This window comes from Anas platyrhynchos, chromosome 15, assembly GCF_047663525.1.
Source record: "Anas platyrhynchos isolate ZD024472 breed Pekin duck chromosome 15, IASCAAS_PekinDuck_T2T, whole genome shotgun sequence".
Classification (NCBI taxonomy): Eukaryota; Metazoa; Chordata; class Aves; order Anseriformes; family Anatidae; genus Anas; species Anas platyrhynchos.
In genome coordinates, this window is record NC_092601.1 from 4344333 (window position 1) to 4358751 (window position 14419).

General features: G+C 43.0%; 1 long non-coding RNA gene across 1 annotated transcript in view; it reads left to right on the top strand.

Annotated features, from left to right (window-relative positions):
• Positions 1-12898: 12898 nt before the first annotated feature.
• The window catches only part of LOC139998780 (uncharacterized), a 34648-nt gene continuing 33127 nt past the window's right edge, over positions 12899-14419 (top strand). The window contains exon 1 of the long non-coding RNA XR_011803701.1: positions 12899-13125. This is a non-coding gene — a long non-coding RNA (uncharacterized lncRNA). The remainder of the gene's footprint in view (positions 13126-14419) is intronic.

The following is a 14419-nucleotide window of genomic DNA, read 5'->3' on the forward strand; positions in this document are numbered from 1 at the left end:
TGAGAAAATGTCATTTTTGATAGTATGGATTAAAGAACTTTCATGTGGTCAACACTAACTTCCTTATGCCACATGAAGATAAAAAGGGAAGAAGATAGGGACCTGGGAAAGAAGTGAAGCAATATTGATTTATTAAAGAATTTTTCCTCTCTGTAAATAAAGAACAAGTTCTGTGCTAATCCATCATGACCTGCCATAAGTGGCCTGGAACAAACACAGCTGTGCTGTTATTGGTTGCTGGTAAGTCATTTGTTGGCTAGAGTCAAATGCAAAAAGACTAAAAGATCACTGATTTGTGCACGGCAAATGTGGCACCTGAGTAATCTTGGTGTTTTGCCTCTTAATTTCCCCCATGGGAGCATGGTAGTGATGAGAGAAGTGTGGCATCCCAACTGAAGTCTCTGGGGGGATAATTACTGGAGCATGATGAGGGTATTCTAATTGTAAACGGCTCTGAAGACTTGTTTTATTCCCTTATGCAGACTCTAACTGGGAGTTGAATTTAATGATAAATAATGAAAAACATTTTTTAAATAGGAAAATACAGAATTGGGAGAGGAGGAGGGTTTATTGACTGGCATGTATTCAAAGGGAACACTAATATTTTTTAATATTTAAATGTTTCGATGGTTGATTGTAGACATGAAAATGGTTCCTCAGTGCTATGGCCAAAATTGTGAATACTTGTACAAGAGAACTTTCATGATGGGTTAGGCTACTGGGGGAACTGAAGAGATCAGCTATTCATTTCACCAAAGCTTAAAAATAACCTGTCTGAGTGACAGTATTTTCATTTCTCCTCTCTATTTCGTCCTTTGGGATCAGACTCTAGGTATGCTATCCTAAAAAATTAAAAAAAAAATAATAAAAAAAAAAAGTAAATAAAAGCAGGGAAGCAGGGAAGGAAATTGCTCAACTGGAAATTGCAATGTTTCTCAGGCAAAAGTTTTCAGCCCAAGTCAAGCTGAAGTAAGCAGGAGCAAACCAGCAGCAGGTTTCTTCTCTGAGAAGTCTGGCTTACAAAGAACATGGCACGCTGACTGTAGCATACCAGATAATCAAGACTGTTTAACCTGTTATTGACGTAATCCGTTAGGCTTTTATACATGTATATATTGACTTGTTACTACTATTCCTCACTGAATAACCTGAACAAGAAGAAAACCTGTGAAGCAGGAAAGAAGGGAAATAGGATAAAACTATTTCTTTCCCAGCTTATGTTGAAAAGCAGTTTGACTCGGTGGGAACAAGATTCTCAAAACCTCACATGGAGGCTCTGTTACTGAGACGATTACACAGTCCAGACAAGGAGCAAGACTCCTTTTGTCAGAAAGGCCACACATCTGCACAGAAGTGCAGGTCATTGACGTGTGAATTCCAGTCCTACCAAGCAGACTTAGTTTTCTCTTTTACTGGGTGGTACCTTGCCATGTGTTTCATTCTGAAATAAATGCTGTTTCTTGCAAAGCAAGGTAAAGCACATGGTGAATATGCAGTTGTTCTTTTGCTTGGGACTCCAGAGCAGCCTGATGTTTCTTCATGCCTTAGGACCCACTCAGAAAGGAGAACTCTGCTTGTTAATAGTACTTTTTTTTTTCATTTTTTTCCCAGATTCAAATCTCCAGTGCATCATCAGAAATAAAAATGATTTCTGCATAGCCCAATAATATTCAAGAACAAGATCCTATTGCTGTGTGTTGTACACAAATAAAGACAATTTCTGATGTGAAAGACTAGCAATTAAAACACAAAGAAAGAAAAAAGACAGTATCATATTTTCATGATACACAATGAATGAGCAGCTGACTGCTCTGTCTAATAACACGAGTTTATTAGTGTATACAGAAGCTAGTATTGTCAGTAGTAAGGGATTACCATAACTATTGGCCCAATTTGGAAGTTTTTACCCAAAACCCAATCACAAAGCCAGGTCCAAGGCTGCAGATTCAGTCCATGAGGAGAAGCAATATCCAATAATCTCTGATTACTGCAGGTCAAAGTCTAACTGTAAAGTGTCTGAATCACTTAGATCACTTAGTGCAGATATATGACTGGCCTATAAAACAAAAAGGCTACAGAATAAATGAAATATTGGAAAAAGCCGTCTTGTGTGGGTCATCTGAGTGGAGTTTCCTTTGCTTGTAGAGTACATGACTTGCTCCTGTGCCTTCATGAGACAGGAAGCCAAGACTTTTAAAAATCCTTAATAGAGTATAAATGAAAGCAGAAGTCTCCATGAGATCTTGTGGTGTGATGTTGAGAGATCTTGTGGTGTGATGTTGAGATATTTGGCACTATCTGAATTGCTGCCGCTGGCGGGCCCTCCACCACTTAGTGTCGCTCATTAGTTGAAGGATCAGCGGGATGCCAAAGGTCTACAGGAGGTTGCCTGCATGCTCTCAAAGGCAGTTACAAATCACATCAGCATTTAGGTCTTTTTTTTTTTTTTTTTTTTTTTTTAGAGCATCATAGACCATAGGAGAAAAAGTAGCTTACTGTATCAGGCTTTGCAGAGTGTTTGGAAATCACAGACAGCAGGAGTGTTTCTTGTGTTAACCCTGTGCTCAGAGTTTTTTTGTTTCTACCCAGTGTCCCATCCCAATAACTTTATTTTTCTGTCATACACTTACCTGCATACATATCGTAATGTTGTATAACTCAATGCTTCTTTTATGAAGAAACTGTGTGGCAGGTAGAGTACAGGGTGGCAGGTAGACAGGTACATAACATTTTTGGGTACTGTCATAACAAGTCTCATTTTATACTGCTGGAGATAGCTTTGAAAAGCAGTGATCCCGTAATGTTTTTGCACCTGATGCTGTTACAAACAAGAATAATTTTCCTCCCTTTATCTAGTAGCACACATCAGTCCTACAGCTGAGTTTGTCCCAGCTGCACTCACAGGTCCCACAACTGGACTAGATCACATGAACAGGAGTGCAGGAGGGCCTGATTCAGCTGTGCCTACAGAGCTCTGTAGGAGGCATTTTCAGTGGGATTAGCAGGCCTAATAAGCCATGAAAAGCAAACTCCTGGATAAAACTTTGAGGCTCAGCAGAACCCCACTGAAGCCACTGGCGTTTTGCTTGCTCAAGGACATCTGAATTTGACTGAAATGTTTCTTTACACGAGCAAGCATGCCTATAATGCATGTGCCTAGAGGTGATCAGTAATATGGACAGAGATAGATACAAAATCTCTGATTCCAACTTAAGCAGCAATGTCCTTTCTTGCTTGACCAGATTTTTTCAAAAGGCACATCTCTCCCCACACTCTTCTAATTTGTAGACAAAAAAAAATAAATCAAACCACCTACTCCCATGTTGTAAGGACTGACTGTTCGAGTTTAAAGCATTTGAAGTGCTAAATATAATATTTGCAGTTCTGCAGCTCAGCTATTGGAGGATTCAATAGTTGTTTGAATACCAGTAATCTCGTGGGACCCTGGCCAGGGAAGACTTCATTTAGTTTGTGTGGGAGTAGGATGCACAGAACTCCCAAAAATGGGTCTTCTAGCTTCTCTGCTAAATTATCCACCTATGTAAAGGAGATAATAAATTTCTATTCCATTACAAGCATGGAATTAAGACCATCTCTTCGGGGATCACAATATTGCCAGTTCTTTAAAATCTTCTTATTAGTTTGTCCTGAGTAAACAGGACGTGACAGTAAGCTGGGGAAGTTAACAGAGTAATTCCTGTTTGTAGGAACTAAGGACTAGTTTATCAGTTTCAGGGGATGATGTCTGTGTTTTCTCTTCTGAAATGCTTTTTTTTCTAGTTCAAGGAAAGTAAGAGTGGTGTCCTATTCACACGGTAAGCATGCAATTAAATGTCTTTTTTCCCCAGGAAAATTACACAAGAAAGAGGTGTTTGTCATGAAGTTTTAACGAAATATTTAGAATGAAACACTACTGAAATACTAAAGAATGAGCGGTCTAACAGACCAGTTCTGGATTAACAGACATAACATGGCCTTATCACCTCCAGCTGCCTGGCTGGCATGTGCCAGAAGCAGGGGCAGGGGGAGTAGAGCTGTGCGTGAGCCTGAATGTCACCTCTCACCATCCCAGCCACTGTCTGTCCAAAATCACCTCCATCAAGGGCAAGCGCTGAACTGGGACCCCTTTATCAAGGGCTAGCTAGGAGGGTAACATTGGGAGGAGCACAGTTAAAACCACATCCCATGCAGCCCCAACAGGTCATTAAACAGGTCATTGGATAGGCTGGACCGATGGGCCAGCTGTTTGAAGTTCAACAAGGCCAAGTGCCGGGTCCTGCACCTGGGGCACAACAACCCCAAGCAGAGCTACAGGCTGGGAGATGAGTGGTTGGAGAGCTGCCAGGCAGAGAAGGACCTGGGAGTATTGGTGGCTAGTCGGCTGAATATGAGCCAGCAGTGTGCTCAGGTGGCCAAGAAGGCCAACGGCATCCTGGCTTGTATAAGAAGCAGTGTGACCAGCAGGGCTAGGGAAGTGTACTCGGCTCTGTACTCGGCTCTGGTGAGGCCGCACCTCGAGTACCGTGTTCAGTTTTGGGCCCCTCACTACAAGAAGGACATCGAGGTGCTCGAGCGGGTCCAGAGAAGGGCGACGAAGCTGGTGAGGGGCCTGGAGAACAAGTCCTATGAGGAGCGGCTGAGGGAGCTGGGCTTGTTCAGCCTGGAGAAAAGGAGGCTCAGGGGCGACCTTATTGCTCTTTATAAGTACCTTAAAGGAGGCTGTAGCGAGGTGGGGATTGGCCTGTTCTCCCATGTGCCTGGTGACAGGACAATGGGGAATGGGCTTAAGTTGCGCCAGGGGAGGTTTAGGTTGGATCTTAGGAAGAACTTCTTTACGGAAAGGGTTGTTAGACACTGGAACAGGCTGCCCAGGGAGGTGGTGGAGTCACCATCCCTGGAAGTCTTCAAAAGACATTTAGATGTAGAGCTTAGGGATATGGTTTAGTGGAGGACTGGTTAGTGTTAGGTCAGAGGTTGGACTCAGTGATCTTGGAGGTCTCTTCCAACCTAGACAATTCTGTGATTCTGTGCAACCTCTCCACTATGCTCTATAAAGAGAGAGCGCTGGGCCCCGTAGGGTCGATGTGTACTGAAGGAACCTGAAGGACTCTTTCCCATGTTTGACCCCATTTTTCAATACCTCCCTGCAGCATAAGAGAGATGTTACTAACGCTTCCTGTTGCTGTTGTTTGTAGGGTACTAAGGACTTTAAGTGGCATTGGAGCTGGGACTCAGGCTTCAAGTGCTATTTAAAGACCCAAATATATCAATTTTCTTTGAGACGCAAGGACAGGGGAAGACTGGTGTTGCAGAGACTGGAAACACTTGGATGGGGCAATTCTCTGAGTTGCTATGGTGAGAGTATGTCCTGCTGTGCTCTGTTGTAACAGTCTTGGAAATACAATGGTTATAGTCTGTTCCAGTGTGGATTTATGAGGATGTTGGAGAGCTTACTCCAGAACATATTCCCCCCCACCCCCCCAGCTATAGTCCGTTGTTGTCAGCAAATGTTCTGTAACTCTTCCCGTATTTTACTCTTGGGAATAGAACAGAAACAGACCCTTGAATCCATCCAATAAACATGGAAATGGGATATGTTTCCTTTCTTTAAAAAAAATATAAAAAAAATTCCCCCTGTATTTTCTTTGCATTTGACTCCACATTTGAAGTTCTGGTTCTGGCTTTGCAGCTCTAGGCAGTTTGGGTCATCTCTGCCTACTTTTAGCTTTTAAGCTCACCCCTATTTCATTTCCTGGGAGATGGGGGCAGTGAAAAAACAAAGACACATTTAACCAAAGTTAGGGCAGTCACCTGGTCCTCTCCCATACAAACTTAACCCCGGTTTCTCTTATGTCAGCATTTACAATCATGTACCCCATAGCAAACTAGATCAGCTTGAAAACTACTTGTTTTATCTTATTGTGCTTGAAAAATACTAGTTTTCAGTCCGATCGGTTCCCTGAACCGGCTCACTGCTCACATGTGATGTGGAGGTGGTGAGACACATCCTGGTGACAGAGCAGGCTTGAATCAATGTCATGTCATTAAGAAACGACAGCCAAATATTGTGGTTTAAATTGTTCTTTTCTTTTGTAGGTGGAATATTAGCTAACTTACCCCTTCTCCTTTAGATTGTATTTTGGGGAGGAAACAGAGGAAAGAGAAGGGAGGGAGGTTTTTTTTAGACATTGGCCTTTGCTAAGGAGAAATTATTTGCTCAGATGATGGGGAAAATCATAAATGCATAATCATAAATGCATACAACCATAAGTACAACATGTAGAATGAACAAGCATGCTTAAACAACTCAGTTCAAATTTATTGTTAATTCTCTGTGTCCCCATTAGGAGCACAGCTGCAGAAGGCTGTGTCAGCATGCTGCCAGCCCCATGGGTATGTGTCTTTGCCATCCAGGAAACTCCCAATCTCCATTAAAATACCCTTGTGCAAAACCAGGAAGGTCTGCTGGAAGCCCAGGGCATGGCAGCCTGCAGGACCTGGAGGGGCTGATCACACTGGAAATTTTTGTGCTTTGTAACATCTGAAGGGTTTATTTGGTTTTCTTTGCCAGCTTAACTCTGTCAGAGTTTTGAAGAGCCTGCACCTGACCACTCCTGGCAGGACAAGTTTGGTAGCTTCATGTTTACTATGAGTAAAACCTGGCTCAAAGGTACCTGTGACGTGTTTTCAGTGGCACCCATTTGGTCTTGTTAGATATTTTGTGAGTTAGCTTTGGATTTGGGGTTTTCTTAGACCAAATCATCACAGAGGAGTAGCAATGTGATCAGGTGTTTAATATACTTCTCTGCCTGCTGTGAATTCCTCTAGTTCTTTTTCTGAAGCTTTGCTGCTCTTGCTCTTTTTTTATTTTTTTTTAATTGAATTGTTCCAGTCCACATGGCACATCATGTTTTCCCTTAAAAAGGAGTGTTTGTATTCATTTCTGTTGTCTAGCAGCAGTGTGCCAGGTCCTTAGCTGTGAATCAGTGGGGAAAAAAAAATAATATATATATATATTACTATATATGTATATATGGGTAAAGAAATACCTCATCTAGAACAGGTTTAGTATCTTGACTCATGATGTGCCACAGTTGGTAACACTAAGTGTGTTTGGAATGAGGATGGTGCAGGAGATTTGTTTCAATATACAGATACTTAACTACTTTGAAAAATAAGAGGAAAAAAAAAAAAAAGAAGAAGTTAATCTGTTTGAAATAGTAATATGTTTCTCTGAATAGCCTAGAAACATCACATTGAGTTAGAGATGGGAAAACAGGAGATATATTGATGTTTTTTCATTTTGAAGGCTTAATACTGCAAATACATTTTTTATAGCTGTTCTACCTGAATTCATGACTGTTAGATTATTCTTTGGCTTTATCTTAGTGTAGAATATTTTTAATATGCACAGCTCCAGAGTTCAGCAACAGTAATCAAATAATTACATATGCCATTAGTTGAGTTATTACACCAATCTCAGTGTATTTCAATGGATAATAATCTAATAAAATTAGCATTTAACTTCTGGAGTCCTCTTCTATGCTCTGAAATGAAAATCAAACAAAAGTGCTACTCTTAACTTCCCTCATTAAGAAACTCCAGCCTTGGTTAACAAGATCTGAAAATTTAGAACTTATTTGCCTAAATTACAAGCTGTGATGACTTTCAGTAGAGGACACAGAATTAAAAAATAGAAGAGAAACTCCACATTTAAACAGACTGTGCATGGGAGAGGAGAACTGAGCAGTGATTCCTCCTTCCCTGGTGCAGAAGAAAGGTCAAGTAGTTATCTTCATCAGACCTTTGAGTGGCAGGAAGTGTCACACAGGGAGCTCGTAAAAGGAGAAAGGAGAAACAGTAAGCAGTTGCTGTCCTTCCCTGACACTTGTCTTTCAAAGAGGTTGCTCATCAGAGAGAGCAGGAAGGCAATAAATCCAAAGTATTGGGAAACAACAACAAAAGAAAAGAAAGAATTGGATGCCAAAGGGACTGTTAGTGTTCTCCTCTAGTGTCTTGGTTAATTCTTCTGCACTGATTTTCCCTGGGGGTGTTTTCAGTTGGAAGACTAGAATTTGGGAAGAAGCAGAATGAGGAGATTTTCGTCTCTTTCTGGTCCTTTTTGCATGTTCCGTATTAGCTGTGCCCATGTTACTGGTGGAGGCCCAAATCCAGCGAAGATGATGGTTAGCCCTTACAATGACCTTTGCTCTTTGCAACTCTGTCTTTGCTTTACATGGAGTAAGTCATGTAGTTTACAATAAATCACTCCTTAATCTGTAGCCACTGACAGCAGGATTTGTGCTGTACCACATCTGAACCAGTTTTGAATTCATATTGTCTTTCTCAAACAGACTGGGAACAATGCTGTACCGAGACACAAGGCAGTAGCGGCAGAGCAATAACATCTCGTTAGGTCCAGACATTGCTGAAGCAGTCTGAGACATTGTCTCTCACCTTACCCAGTCATCTGAGCATTCATATCCTTCACCCATGCACACAGTAAAAAGTCAAAATGTTTAATGTGTATGGCATCCACTGAGGACAGAAGTTGGGACAGTGAACCTAGCGCTGAAGCAGATGAGGAACACCCTCTCCATCCATTCCTCCCACCCTGCTGTGGGGTTGCCATCCTCTGGCTTGAGAGTGCTGCAGCTGTTTTGGCAGTGAATGTTTGCATATGTTAGAAAAAATACACCTGATCATCCAAAGGCGACTGAAACAACGAAGAATTTCACTGCAAATAAAAGGACTGGATTCTTTGGTAGCCAATGGACACAGTGGTCTGGGTATTTTCTGACTTAGGAATCCCTTAAGTTCCCACTATAAAAACTACATGAGCAGGTCAGAGCAAAGGTCTGGTCAGGTTAATATCTTCCTCAAACAGCGAGGCAAGGACAGAGCAGCTCTGCCCTGGGGCACATTCCCAAGCTCCAGCAAGCTGCGGTTTGTGGACTTTCCAAGTCCAACGTTTCATCCATTTCTAATAATGACTCTTTGTTAATTAATACTGCTCATCTGTCCCTTTATGAATAAAAACAAAGCTGCTGGGGAATGATATATTATGGGATCATTTTCAGCAAATTGCACTGTACATAGCTTTCTTCCTTCTGCCTGGCTGGGAGCGTGTGGCACTTTGTGCTCCAGAAGGACACGGTTAGGTGAAGTGACCAGACACTTTGCTCTTCCCATAACAGAACTTGGGGCTGAAGTTCTCTGCTCAGTGCCAAGTGGAAAATCAGGCAGATTTTCATAATAGTGTTGCAGGTAAGCAGGGAAAAATAAATTGGAATTCTCAGTCAAGCCTTCCGTTGAAGCACTGCCCTGTTTCTGGGTATAAATCCCTTCTCATTCTCATCCCTGTTCTCTGATATGGTTCTTCACTTCCCATGCAGTGTTGTTGTGTGCTACTAAGGGGAGGTTTTGTTCCACTTCAGAGGTGGCAAAGTGAAAATCATAAATATGCAGGGAAGAACTCTTTGAGATGCTTCAGGATTTAAAAGTCTATGAATGTGCAAGTTCTTATTAGCATAATTTCTTTTTATGGTATATATTGTATCAAATATGGTATTTTCACATTCAAAATTTGACACATAAGGTTTTTCCAACTGGAACAGAAAGATGGCATCAGTCATCTGTACTTAAAATCTGAACAGAGAAAGTTGCATATAGGAACTGCCATTAGATAATGAGAGGGAAGACGTGTTTCCTACTGATCATCAAAGCGTGGCCCTGAGCAAGTCCCCAAATCTTTCTGTGCCTCGGCCTGTGGTTGAGACACAATTAACATGTGTGTTTTATCAGTGAGGATGCTGTGCAAGTTATTTAATGAACACTTGCAAAATGATTTGTTGCATTTGAATGAAAAAGGCTGTGTAATTGCAAAGCATTGCTGTATTGTATAATTGTATATGTTGCAGGAGGTGTATAGCAAGCCACTTGCTTGCTTCTTACTGATGAACAAGTGTTCTTTTAAGTGCCAGAAGGAAAATCCTGTTATGCTGAAGTGCAGTGTGGATACTCTGCTTTTCTGGGCAGTTTATGCTTCCTTGTGTAAAACTCCCCACTGTGCACAAAGCAGATTTTCCTAATGGTGTCTTCTGACTTGAAATGATTAGAGTTGAAATTCAAGAAGTTGGAATTTGATCCAACTTGAAATCTTGAAATGAGATCTTGAAATTCAAGAGTTGGACTTGATGATCCTTAAGGGTCCCTTTCAACTCAGGATATTCTATGATTCTATGATTCTATGATTATTTAAGCAGATAAAAAAAGTGTGGAAGACAGTAACTTCCATTTCAACAGCCTGGAGAAAATGCTAAGCTTCAAGCTGTTCCATCAGGATCGACACCCTGCCTCTGGAGTATCTTTTTCCACAGGAGCACAGTCCTTGCATGCATGATGTTAGTCCGCTGTGCTCCTGACACGTGCAGCTGGCAGGTCAGGTCTGTGGATGTCTGGTTTATCTGCCCCACAGTGCTGAGCCCTTCCGAACGAACGTGCACGACAATGAGGAACTCAGTTGCTTTGTGTCACATGAGCCAGCATCCCCACCTCTTGTCTTCCCTGTACCAGCTTTGACCTGGGGCTGCTGCCTTCACCGATTGCTGGTTCCTGAAGTACCCCACATGCACCCCTAGCCAGGGTTTTTTCCTGTTGCATGTGTAAATAAAACAACTCTTTTTTTTTTTTTTTTTTTTTTTTTGGAGGGGGGGGCATTGCACCAGAATCTGTGAACTGCAGCAGTGCAGAGAAGCAGCGGTTCAGCTTTTCCTTTTGCCACTGGGTTTCCTACCAAGTATGTGCCTTTATGCGGAGCGTTTCCATTCCAAAGCTTGACTGGATGCATCAGTATGCAGTAACTACAAGCACAAAAGTGTTTGTGCTTCGGCATGTCACTTGAAGCATGAAGTAGTTACTATTAAAGTCTGTAGAAAGCAGCCCAAGGAGCAGCCCATGCTAAGGAGATGAATTCTCACCGACTGCCCTCTTCCCCTTTTTAGTCAAGCTTCCTGCTCACCTTGTGATTCTTGGTTCCCCACCTGGACAGGAAAGGCCACTCTCCTGCCCCATAGGTGCTCAGGGGGCCTAGGAGTGCTGGAGCATGGGGCAGGTTGGTGTGCATACAGCGAGTGGGAGATCCTCGCTGGAGCCTGTATACAGCTGCTTGCCTTTTGAAAGCACAGCAGAATGCAGTGTGCATGTAGCTGTTTATACTGGACTGCTGCAGAGGTTGTTTCGTATGTTTGTCAGTCAGGAATAAAGAAGGAATTGAATCTGGCAGCACGCAGAGCTGCAGCACATGCACAATAGGTGTGACTGCATGTGCATGATGGGATGGGATCTGCCAAAATCCTGAAAAAAATAAGGAAAAGTATCGCAAGCTTAATTGTTCACAAGCATTTCTGTGTTCACAGAGCAATCGAACACAGAGGAGTGTTGGGTGCTTCTGCAGCTTAACACAGCTGTGACTCTAGCATGACAGTCTGAGAGGTGCTTTACACAATATGGTGTCAAAAATCACAAATCTTTGAGCTTTTCTGTAACTAAATGTGTGGCTTGGACACTTTATCCATTGGGCTCAGAGGCTGTTCACAGAGAAGTGCCAAATTCCCAAAGCCCATTCTGGTGAGGATGTTTTGGGCTTTGGATATACAGGTGACAAAACTTCAAATTCCTTTCTGTGCTCTAGGACATTTCCAGGTCTTCACCTGCTCTGCAGGAAAGGGTTTTTCTGCAGTACATGCACGTGTCTTTGTGGCTGAGAAGTCCTGCACCGATGTGTGACAGCCCCAGGGAAGGGGTACACCGAGCATCCCTGCTAGCATGGGCCCCAAGCATCACAGCATTGTAGTGAAGAGAAAAACCCAAAGTGAAGAAGCGCCAGAAAGGTAGTGAGCTGGAAAAAAAAACAGGCTCATCAGTGGGCAAAACTCTTAGTTTCTTCCAAGAGAAAATAAATCCAGAAAAGCATTTCAGATTTGTTCTTTCTGCATGTGGAGCTAATTTTTTAGGCCAACTGAACAAAATGTTTGTCTAGAGAGCTCAAGAAAGAGGAACAAAAATAAACTATAAATATTCAGCTCTTGATTTCAGGTTTTAATAAATGATGAGCACTAGGAAAAGTGTTTTTTCTTTCAAATATCAAATGACTTGGTTCATTTTATAATTTGGTTATATAGTGCTTGTCACTTTCCATCTGCATACAATACAACAGTCCCTGGCAACACCCTAAGGTGAGAAATCCCAAAGGAATTGGGTCCAAGAGTCTAATGAGAATCAACCACTCCCCCGTGAATGCTGAAGGCTGTATCTGTACCTCTGCATCTGTATCTATACAGCTATGGCTATAAATAAAACCTCCTGCACAGGAAGGTCTGATCTGAGACATGATGCTCAAAGTTACTTGACCTACTTAAAAACTGCTCACAAGTCTGGTGAGACTGTGTTTCAGACACACACCACGTTTACCCAGGTGCTCTCTGGCAGGCAGGCTGCTTGAAGATGCAGCTGGCGGCCCACCCAGTATCACGAGCACCGATTGAAAATCTTGAGATATGCACACCTTCTGCCCTGAGGGAAGTTCCTGTGAAACCAAAGCAGACATGGGCCAGTGTAAATTTTTGATGTTAAACTTTACTAATGTTTACCAAGCAGCACACATGGCTACATGGTGCAGTTTATTGGCACCACCTGAGCGTGCCTAATTCAATTAACAACAGAATAGCTGTGACATGTTGGCTCAGACCATGCTCCTGAGCACGCTGGTAGGATAAACAAGAAATGATTATTATGTCAGTTTAAAAGTCGCCCATTGTCTTTAAATTTACTGAGGCTGGATAGATAAGAATATGAGAGAGCTGAGCTTGCTCTGGGTCCTGGAGTATTCAAACTATTTAGTAGGAACTCAAGGAAGGAAATAATGCAGACTCCAACTAGTGCACAGACAGCCGATGGAGAGAAAAGGATTCAGCTGATCATCTGCTTGTGTTATTCCACAGGATGCAGAATATGCCATTCACCATAAATTCGATGCACCGTATCAGTGGCAGAAAGTCCCTCCACCTTGCAAGCTGCTAACTGCGGGAGAAGAGCAGCCTTAGCTGAGTAAACTCTGCTCTGAAGGTAAGCAGTTGGTGGGTACTGTCCCACTGCCAGGTCCTTGGTGTCTGGAGCAAGTGGTTCCTCTGGGAAAGAGCACTGGCAATTGCACAGTTCATGCTATATTTTGGGGAGATTTTTGTTCAAACAGACCATTGTCAGAGGTACATTCTGTGCTCCAGATAACACCTTACCCAGTGTCTGATGCAAATTTCGCAAGCTTGCTGGCAGCATGTGAAGAGGAGAGGGCTGGCTGTTGCCCCTGGCAGATGTTCCCTCTCCATCTCAGCGGCTGCAGGGTGGGAACAGCCCAGAGGGGGAATTGCTGGGACTGGACTCCTTGACAGACACTGCTGGGGAAGCCACCCCTGCTGGTGACATCCCTTGGGACACGACGAGGGAATGCCACTACCCAGCAGGATCAGGAGCAGAGCCCCCTGTCCTGGTGGGATGTCCCACACCATCTGTGAGGAGTGTGACAATATCCTAACAGATCCTGCCCCCATTGACCTCACAGTTAAATCATCAGGCTGCTTTATCTTGGGAAACAGACCAGCAGCATCTTATATCTAACACCTAGCCCCTCCTTTGTGCTGCCATTAGTGCTCATCCAACCACCCGTGTGATGAGTGGATTCACGAGTGCCCGCCAGCCTCCTTACTTCAAGGCAGCCACCAGGAGCAGCAGATGCATGCACAGGGCAGCCTCCTGACACCTCTAATCTGGGGTGGCTCTGCTCACACACCCACAGGCCTCTATTTCAGTTAGGGGTCAGTAAAATGTAGTTAACCTTCTCCTTATGTGTGGATCTCCTATTCAGATGGTCAGTCCTATGAGGTGCTATAGCTCACTTCAGCATAAATGTCTTGCATGGTGTTGGCCTCAGTCTTGGGCGGTCCCTCTGGGTGTCACTGCAGCACTCCACAGGGGAGTCAGAACAGCTCCCCAGAAAGAAGTAGACTGCACAAAGCCACCTAACAAAATAGATTAAAAAAAATAATAATTTTAATCGAATTGTCTATCTGTAGAATGTAAGAAGTCATATGTTTTCTTAAGCAGTTATACCCTAAATCCTTCTTTAAACTGCAGATTTAATAAAGGGATAAGATCGTTGTCTTCTACTGGAAGATCTCAAAGCATTTTTCCCAGAGCAACATACTCATTTCCAGACATTAGCTGGGGCACACAGTTGTTTGTATAAGCTTCCCCTGATTGCAGCTGGCATAGTCCTAGAAAGACACACGGCCTTCAGCCTCTGGTCCACCAGCACCGCACTGGCTGACACTTCTGAAGCAGTGGTGTGAAACCACGAAGCAAT